This window comes from Tamandua tetradactyla, chromosome X (genome assembly GCF_023851605.1).
Source record: "Tamandua tetradactyla isolate mTamTet1 chromosome X, mTamTet1.pri, whole genome shotgun sequence".
In the NCBI taxonomy this organism is placed as follows: domain Eukaryota; kingdom Metazoa; phylum Chordata; class Mammalia; order Pilosa; family Myrmecophagidae; genus Tamandua; species Tamandua tetradactyla.
Window position 1 is genome coordinate 46531498 of NC_135353.1, and position 10460 is coordinate 46541957.

Genomic DNA, 10460 nt, shown 5'->3' on the forward strand with positions numbered 1-10460 from the left:
AGTACTGTACAGACATTAATCAGGTGTTCAGCCACCCTATCCTATAGAGCCAAAGCTTCTTTGACCTTTAAAAATATACCAAACACTTGCTAGAACATATCTCCCTAAGGAGGACAGATCTTCGGGCCAGCCCCCAGAAATCCATGCTGTCCTCATTACCTTTCCAGTCTTCATCTCCCCTGGAGACAGCAAAGAGTAACAGAGACCTTTCTGACATGGTTGCCTGGGATACCCTGGCTAGCCTTCCATCTTCATGGTGACATCAACTCCCTATATGTGTGGATTTGAAGATCTGGAAGGGTTTCACTCTCTCAAAATACTTTCCCCACCGGCCTGCCCCACTGCCAGAAATTTCCACCATAATAAGGGTTTTTCTGAGTTAAAATACTGGAGTCTCCAGAAATCCTCTGTTAAAACAAAATCAAGTACAAATAGTTTATATGAAAGAGAGAAGCCATAAATAAGAACAGCACCTTACAATCACAGTGCACTTTTTCTTACTCCAAATGTATTTCCCTATATGTTATCATATTTCATCTTCATATCAACCCTGGGAAGTAGATTTTATTATAAGCCCCATTTTACAGATGCCAAAATGGAGGCTCAAAGAGATTAATGGATCATTTCATCAAGGGCCTAGGGCTATAAAATGGTCTTCTCCTGCTAAGCCTTAAGCTTTCTGTCATGCTAATACAAATGATAACTGGCAACTTAGAGTTCTAAGGAAAGACAATGGGGGTTCAGGCATTGGCTCTGGAGGTCAGGTCCAAGTAGAGAGTCAAAGCCTGCAGGCAGCCAGGGGGCATTAACAGGACAATGAGCACCTGGGTAAGGAGAGGCAGATGGGGTAGAGGGGTTGAAAGTAGCCTGGTCTTCTTCACCATATCAGATATTAGTATAGGGTCCCTAGTCTTTCTTCCTGGGGATGGTCACAGATTTGTGCTAATCTTGGTTGGGCTGCCCTTGGTGATACGTACCAGCAGCCACTGGTTGTCCAATCTTTCCTGGCGGTCCCCACCGAGTCCAGGACATTAATATTAAAATAGAACATTATAACAGTGTATCAATAATGTAAGACCGTGCCCTGTCCTTAAAGCATAATGTAATTTAAAATGCAGTGTGTAGTAGACTACAATTTAATTAGAAAGTATGCCTTGGACCATTCAGAATGCTACAGAACATTTGGCATGGCCATTAAAAACTCTTCTCCACAGAGGTCATCAGGAGACAGAAATAGGGTAAGATATTGGGTAATTGGAACTGAAGGGATACAGATTGTGCAACGGGACTGATTGTAAAAATTCAGAAATGGATAGCACAATACTACCTAACTGTAATACAATAATATTAGAACATTGAATGAAGCTAAATGTGAGAATGATAGAGGGAGGAGGGCTGGGGGCACAAATGAAATCAGAAAGAAAGACAATACTGAGATGGAATAATCTAGGAATGCCTAGAGTGTATAATGATAGTGACTAAATGTACAAATTTAAAAATGTTTTGCATGAGTAAGAACAAAGGAATGTCGATAATTCAGGGTGTTGAAAAGAGATGGTAATTAATAATTTAAAATTTCAACTTATGTGTGAGACTAAAGCAAAAAATGTTTATTTGGTACAAAATTTATATTTTGACTAGTGCATTTCCTATTATAACTTATGTGGACAGCTCAATTGAACACGATAAGTACATGGAACCTTGAGTAGGGGATGAGATTTTGTAGGTTTGTCCAGAGTGATGCCTCGATAAATCCCAGAAGGATTTGAACAGCGAATAAAAAAGTATTTGCAACGTCCCCTTGGGGGAATGGTGAGAAAGGGGGAAAATTCAACTTCTCCAAGTGGAGAATTCTTGATATTCTCACAAGGAGTGGGGACAACCAAAACAATAGGCTGAGCCCCCAGTCTTGGGATTTGTTCATATGAAACTTAACCCCACAAAGGACTGACTAAGCCTACTTAAAATTAGGCCTAAAAGTCACCCCCAAGAGAACCGCTTTTGTTCCTCAGATGTGGCCTCTCTCTCTCAGCCAACACGACAAGCAAACTCACTGCCCTCCCCCTGTCTACGTGGGACATGACTCCCAGGGGTCTGGACCTCTTTGGCAATGTGGGACAGAAATCCCATAAGGGATTGAGAAAACCTTTTCGACCAAAAAAGGGAAGAGAGAAATGAGACAAAATAAAGTGTCAATGGCTGAGGGATTCCAAACAGTTGAGAGGTTATCCTGGAGGTTATTCTTATGCATTAAAGAGATATCACCTTTTTAGTTAAGGCATAACAGAGAGGCTGGAGGGAACTGCCTGAAAATGTAGAGCTGTGTTCCAGTAGCCATGTTTCTTGAACATGATTGGATAATGATACAGCTTTTGCAATGTGACTGTGTGGTTGTGAAAACCTTGTGTCTGATGCTTCTTTTATCTACCTTATGGACAGATAAGTAAAACATAAAGATTAAAAATAAATAATAGGGGGAACAGATGTCAAAATAAATTTAGTCTATTGAAATACTAGTGATAATTGAAAGGGAGTGGTAAGAGGTATGGTATGTATGAATTCTTTTTTCTGTTTTCTTTTTATTTCTTTTTCTGAATTGATGCAAATGTTCTAAGAAATGATCATGATGATGAATATACAACTATGTGATAAAAAAAGAATGTTCATATTGTATGTTGATTGGTTTTATTAATAAAAATTCAAAATAAAAAAAAGTTAAAAAAAAAAAACTCTTCTCCATAGCTTCTCCATTTGCAACTCTTAACCATTGCAAATGGTTAGGTAATGCACAGCTGATGGAAAGATTTTCCCTTAAATTGATTCCATGGTATATATACAGGGATGTTCATTGGAGCCTCATTGTAACTATGTAAAACTAGAACTGAATTAAATGTCCAATCATGGGAGGTTGTTTAAATAAGTATGAAATATTCACATGATGAAATGTATGCAGCAGGCTAAAAAATGAGGTAAACCTATATATACTGACATGGAAATATGTCTGTGAAATAGTGTTGGGTTAAAAAAACAAAACAAGCCATAAAATAATATTTATAGTTTGGTTCCATTTTTGTTCACTCACTATTCGTGTGTGTCTCTCTGTATATACACATACACTTATTTGTATATGCATAAAAAAGTCTGGGAAAATATGCAAACTTTTAATAGAGTTTACCTCTGAAAGTGAACTTGGGCGGGAATTACTTTGACTTTTAAATTTATACACCTCTGTATTGCTCAAATTTTATATGTATACTTCACTTTATAGTTGTTGGCTGTTTGCTAAAGGGTGGTAGCCTTTATTGAATAATTCCTCCTCACTGTAGTGGAATTTTCTTTCTATACAGCTGAGAGGTTGGCATGGATTTAGGTGCATTTCAACCCTCAATAGAACTTCTTGCAGGTGCAACTGAACCGCAATGTCATATTTCTTTTAAACAGTAACACATCAAAATACAACCTTTCCAATGAAATCCTCTCTAATGCACAAAGCTGCTAATTTTATCCCTCTCCACTATTCTGTTTTTCTCCCAAATTTACTCTTACACTCTCCCTAGGAGGAGTTCCTTTTATCTTCCCAGACAGGTCAGTTTTCCAGAAAACTCTTTCCTTCATGCAAACCACAGAGTAGACAGCCCCCTACCGGTATACTTTCAGGGGTATAGAAAGAGCCTGACCAGGAAATTTATTTGCCCACCTGCTAGGACCAGCAAACCTTCAATCACACAGCGAAAAAGAAGTATAAATTCCCTTGAGTGATACATTGCCTGAAATTCACACTCAGGCAAGGAAGGCAGAGGAAATCAAAGTAGGTGAGTGCTGAGCCAACTCAGACACAGGCTGCAGGAAGGACAGAGTGCAATTTTTGAAGCATTCACCTATTTATTGGATTCCTTTATAAAATAGAATTTGTAGGGTATTTTTTGCTAATTTATAAAATTATACTTACTCATGAAATATAATTTAAGAAAGTGAAAAGTATGCAAGGAAGTAAATAATTACTTGTAATTGTGTACTCAGCGATAACCACAGTGAATATTTTTATGCATTTCCCTCTAGTCATTTTTCTCTGCATATTTTTGCAATTTTAAACAAAGTTATGATTAAACTATACATACAGTTCCGAGTCTTTTTCACTCAATATTATATACTTTTCCTTGTCCTTAAATATTTAAAGACACAGTTTTAATGGCTATAAAATGTATGTATCATATGACAATACTGTCATCTGGTTGATCATTCCCTTAATTTGGGGGCTTTTCCATTTTTTTTTCATTATCACAAATAACACTACCATGGACATCCTTGCACAAAAATCTTAGTCCAGATTTCTCTTTCCTTAGCAGAGATTTCCAGAAGTGGAATTACTGGGTCTCAGAGTATAATATTTTTCAAGGTGCTGTGGAACAGTTTGAACTGGTTTCAAATCTGTTGATTCTCCAAAACTACTGAATACAGAAATCCTCTCCAGTCTAAACCTGAACTAAGCAGTTGGACACACATACCCACGCCCATGACAAGCCACATCTAATTAGGTGTTTAATGAATGTTTTTTGAGGGGGATAAAAGGAAAGGATGTACTGAGCTCTGCAATTAATTAGAGGAAGGAAACAGACAGCTACAGCTTAACTGAATAATCTACAATCCCCACTTAACCCCCATCTCCCGCAGGCAAACCAGGGCATCCAAACTGTGAGACCCAGCAGTGATCCCCCAATTCATTTCCTGTGTACTCAAGGCCAATCACTCTCGTCACCTGCCCTTTTTGCCTGATTAAAAAGTAATAGGTATGGTGCATATTTTTGTACGGATGTTTTTCTTCAACAAAATGTTTACTTTGTGAATATGTTAATTGCATTTATTCAATAAGCGATCTTGCTCTAACCTCAGCATTTTGTGATTATTAATCTCTGCAAAACGCATTCTAAAATTCCAAAAGGCATTATCTAGCCTTTTTGTATATCAAGATGTCTCTAATGTATTCATTGCTGTATGCATTATTGTTCTCTATTGAGTTTTAGACCTTCACATTAGCAAAATGTGAAATTCTGTGAAAAACAAAAATCTGATCTTAAAAAAAAATTACCTCCTATCTGTAGTTAGAAATAAATTGTTTGTTCTTCAGAATTTTCATATCAAGAATTTAGTGCAAAAGTCCCCTTGGGGGAATGGCAAGAAAGGGGGAAAATTCAACTTCCCCATGTGGAGAATTCCTGTTATTCTCACAAGCAGTGGGGACAACCAAAGCAATAGGCTGAGCCCTCGATCTTGGAATTTGTTCATATGGAACTTATCCACGCAAAGGATAGGCTAAGTCTACTTAAAATTAGGCCTAAGAGTCACCCCTAGAGAACTTCTTTTTGTTGCTCAGATGTGGCTTCTCTCTCTCAGTCAACACAATAAGCAATCTCACTGCCCTCCCCCTCTCTACGTGGGACATGACTCCCAGGGGTGTAAACCTTCCTGGAAATGTGGGATAGAAATCCTAGAATGAGCTGGGACTCAGCATCAAGGGATTGAGAAAATTTTCTACACCAAAAGGAGGAAGAGAGAAATGAGACAAAATTAAGTGTCAATGGCTGAGAGATTCCAGAGTCTAGAGGTTATCCTGGAGGTTATTCTTACGCATTATATAGTATCACCTTTTTAGTTAAGGTATATTGGAGAGGCTGAGGGAAGTGCCTGAAAATGTACAGCTGTGTTCCAGTAGCCATGTTTCTTGAACAGGATTGGATAATGATATAGCTTTTGCAATGTGACTGTGTGATTGTGAAAACCTTGTCTCTGATGCTCCTTTATCTACGGTACGGACAGATGAGTAAAACACAGGGATTAAAAATAAGTAAATAATAGGAGGAACAAATGTTAAAATAAATTTAGTAGATTGAAATGCTAGTGATCAATGAAAGGGAGTGATAAGGGGTATAGAAAAAAATAGGGGAAACAAAGGCTAAAATATATTGGGTAGATGGAAATACTAGCAATCAATCAGAGGGAGGCGTAAAGGGTATGGTATGTATGAGTTTTTTTTCTTTTTATTTCTTTTTCTGAATTGATGCAAATGTTCTAAGAAAGGATCATTGTGATGAATATACAACTACATGATGATATAGTGAATTATTGATTATATACCAAGAATGGAATGATCATATAGTAAGAATGTTCGTTTTTGTATGTTATGTCTAAAAAAAAAGAATTTAGTGCAAGTATGTATATTTGTATCATTTGATGTATTTGTTTTGTATCCAAAAAATGTTTAAAATCAGAGCCATTTCTTTATATTCATTTTCATACAATTCTTCTGATACTCCCCACCGCACATTAGTGATGAGAAATGAGATGTGATTTACATTTCCTGCCCATAAGCACTAAATAGGTGTCATAACGTAAGTTGGAGAAAATTTTGCTCTAACTCAGCTTGTACAAGAATGAACTAATGTTGGGTTTGATTTATTGCAGATGGACCTTTGTGGGGCATATTTGAAAACTATAGAATGCAACTTACAATGCTTCATAAAAATAGTTATTATTTTAATATTAAAAGTTTACTTTTTAAAATGTAGCGTTTAACTTTCAAAATGAGCAAACAAACAAATGTAAAAGTATGCATGGAGGAAAATCTGGAAAAATGCACTCCAAACTGTAAACTGTTGTCATTCAGAGAGTAGAATTGGGTGTGAGGAGGGTAATTTGCTGCATTGTGCACCACTGCAGTTTGAGGAATTTTTATAGTCATGTTTTATTTCTGCAAGCAGATAAAGCAATACATTAAAAGTGTCATATATTCAACAAGTGTTTATTAAGTGCCTATTATGTACCAGGCACAACTGCATGATCATTATAGAAATTTTAAGCTAAATATAAAGAATTTGGGTATGTGAAATAGAGAACAATCATGCCTACAACAATGAGGACAGCTGAGCTGTTGAAGGTTTCTATGGGACACGTGGACTGTGTCATAGTAACCCTGCCTGCTGGGACTGCCCTCAACCTCCAGCTTCTAGATCTATGGTTCCCACTGGATGCCTTGTACCCACCTGAACTGCAATCTGGTTGCTTGACCGTCCCTTCCTGTTGCTGTCTGTAAGTAGATATCTTAAGTACTAAAACATATCCTTTGCAAAGTAAATCCAAGAAGGTGTGGAGACTCAGACACTTTCACAGAACATACTTTGCTGCAAATATTTTGGAGGGCAATTTCGTGACATGTATTGAAAGCCTTAAAATATTGGACTGGATGATAAAATCAGAATAGTGGTTACCTCCAGAGTGGTTTTTGACTGGGAAAGGGGTTCTAGGTAGCCTCATGGGATGTTGGAAATGTTCAACATCTTGATCTGGCTGGTGGTTACAAGGGTGTGTGTGTGTGTGTGTGTGTGTGTGTGTGTGTGTGTAAAAATTTTACATATATATGTAAAAATTCATCAAGATGAATTAAAATTTGTGCACTTTACTCTGATATTATTTACTCTAAGTATGCTAATAACATTTAAAAATTAAATATATATATTTGGACCTTTTGAACCAATAATTCCACTATAGTATTGTATCCTATGGTAATAAAGATGCAAAAAATTTGTTCATTGTGTTATTTAGAATGGTAAAAAATTAGAAACCTCTAACATATTTAAAAAAGAAACAAAACAGGGAAATGGTAAATAAATGATGCTCCAGCATTTAAAATCATGTTCTCAAAACAGTTCTTATTGGTATTGGTAAACACTTATTATGTGGTCTTTGGTAACTAAAACAAGTCTCAAAATAGGAAGAAAACAATAATAAAGTAAGGACAGTGCCAATGTTGTTCCCTGATGCTGCAGAGATTTCCCTGTTACCCAAAGAAAGTGACCAACAGGGCAAAACAACACCCTCAATGATGATTCTCTTCAATGACGATTCAGTTATTTGTGGTATAGGCACTGGGTACTAGGCATTAACCTAAGGGCGTCTCGTGCGCACAACTCCAAGGATGTTTGAGGTGCTCCATTATTCTGAAGCTAATCTCTATTCTTGGTCAGTTTAAGTCTAAGAGCTGAGAGGTGGGTGGTGGTAACCAGGCTGGAGAGAGAATGACTGGGATATGTTTATGTACGTGTGTGTGCATTTGTAAATACTTGTGTGGCCACCATTTTAAATATGCATGATTATATGTACATATATGTAAACGTGTAGAACATGATCCCTCTACCTCACATTCCCAAATTTGGAATCAGGAAGGCATTTTGGTAATTTAACTAGTCAAACTGAATATCAAAATAAGGAGGTGATTGCATGCTATGGCTATTACCAGGGTGAATCTGTTAGAGACAGCACACCATCTGGCACTTTTCTAGTTGTCTGAAGGCTTCTAGGGAAGGCCTTAATCTCTGGTTTGAAGAAGACAGAGAGAAGACTGCAGCCCCATTGGCAAACGTTTTCTAATGCTACAAAACAACTTGCAACCTAAAACAACATTGTGTGTTTAATTAAGCTTGCAATGAAAAGGATTTATTTTATGCCATTTTAATAATTTCCTTTTCATCAGAAGCTAACCAAGCAGTTTTATTGTAGCCTTCACTTGGAAGAAAGACTAGTTCCTTCATCCAGGTGACTTGCCTACTGGTGAATTTTATTATCAGCTTATTTATGTTAAAATCCACGTGTATTTTAATACAAAGAAAATCAGGATGGAGCTCATGAAAAAAATGCCTCTTTCTTTTGGATTGCCCAATTCATTCTGATTTCAAATAAATTTCCTTTTGGAGCAAAAGCGGGGGCTATGTGCTAGACTTGGTTGAAATGTGGGGTTATTTTCCTAGTTCCCTCTCTGAACTGCTGCAGCTGCTGCTATTGTTACAGCTTCTGGTTTCAAAGTCATTTTTAACTTGACTGAGAGCCTGCTGTGCTCTAAGTCCCATAAGGCATGCTGAGAGACGGTACAAAGGAAATATACAGTATGCAGTTCTTTGAAATAACCAGCTCCTCTAGTATTTTTTAAAATAGGGTTCAATTTCATGCAGGATTCAGGAATACAGATGTCGTATAAAGCAAGGCTCACCCCAGTTAAACGCACTTCACTAGTCTATGGCTTTGATGGTACAGGCCAAATTACCTGTCCTCCATGTCAGCTGGTGGATAGTGTATTTGTCTCGAAGGTTAAAAGGCTTCATTCTGTCCATTGAAACCAGCATGGTGATGAGTTTCTATTTGGCTTCTCTAGGGATCTAAATGTATGGTTGCTTAGGGGATCCAGCATCTCTAAAGGTATTAAGCAGTTGTTTCTAGCCTGAATAAAGCCATTTTACTTCCAGGCTACTTTCACAGAGATGAAATAACTTAATTGTGAAGCACTCCTGAGAAATTGTTGCTGAATGCAGTTCTTCAGATTAAATGTATGAGATGTTTAATGTGAAGGGAAGAAGAGACAGGCAAAGGGAACCTAATGATGAACATTGCACGAGTACATATATGGGATTTCACTCTGCTTTGGAGAGCTTATGGAGACTCTGACAAATAAACCAAGGATACTTCAGACACACTTCTCTACCACAGTGGGCATCTTGTCTTTATCTAGGACGTATACCACAAATGTTTCAAACCACAGCTGTAGTGTTGGGCTGCTAATAATACCTGACACAGCATTCAGTCTGGCCCCAGGGGTGCCCAAGTTCTTTTTGGAGGGCTTAAATTTTAACCTTTAGGAAGCATCTTTCCTTCCTTTGGAAGAAGGGAAAGGGAAAGGGGGCTCAGTTCCATTTCTTGGATAAAGAAACAGAGCCTCAGGGCAGAGTAAGACATCAGATCTGGAAAGAACCAAGGACTGTCCATTCCACAGACTCTCAGGAGTGTTTTATATGTGACTTGATTTGGTGTTTTGTGTGGGTTTCTTTTTGAGGGGGCAGGGGGAGGGCCCTGGAGAGAGGGTTGCAGCAATCATCAGCCGGGGCTGTTTGGAAGGAGCTCTGGCAAGCAGAACCTGAAAGCACCTCTCTGGGACAGAATGGACACCTCCAAACAGGTAAATTCCCTGGAATTCCAGGCCCACAGGGCAGAGTTTCCAAAAGAAACTGGAGCCAACACTACCCCTTCCTCACCTTCCACCTCTCCTGGCCACCAAGTAGCAGTTCTGAGGCACTCCAAGGAGGCCTCATCCTGCTCTGCAGCTGTATTTAAGGATATCAGAAACACTCCTCCAGCCTAACAACATGATGCTTCTAGTTCAATATCCTGGAAGCATTTGGGAGTTCTGGAAGGAAGGACTTGACTGTCTTTCAAGATCGGGGCCATTCCCACCTCATCCCCAGTTTCCCTTAGCAATCCACTGTGGATCTATCAGCTATGACCCTATCTTCACTCTTTACAAAGCCACTTGTGTTTTCACCCTGTTGCATCTCTCCGGGCTAATGAATTCCTCAGGTTTACAAAACACTATATAGAGCAATATTTCTTTTCAGTTGTCATAGCAGAAAAGAGCACCCACA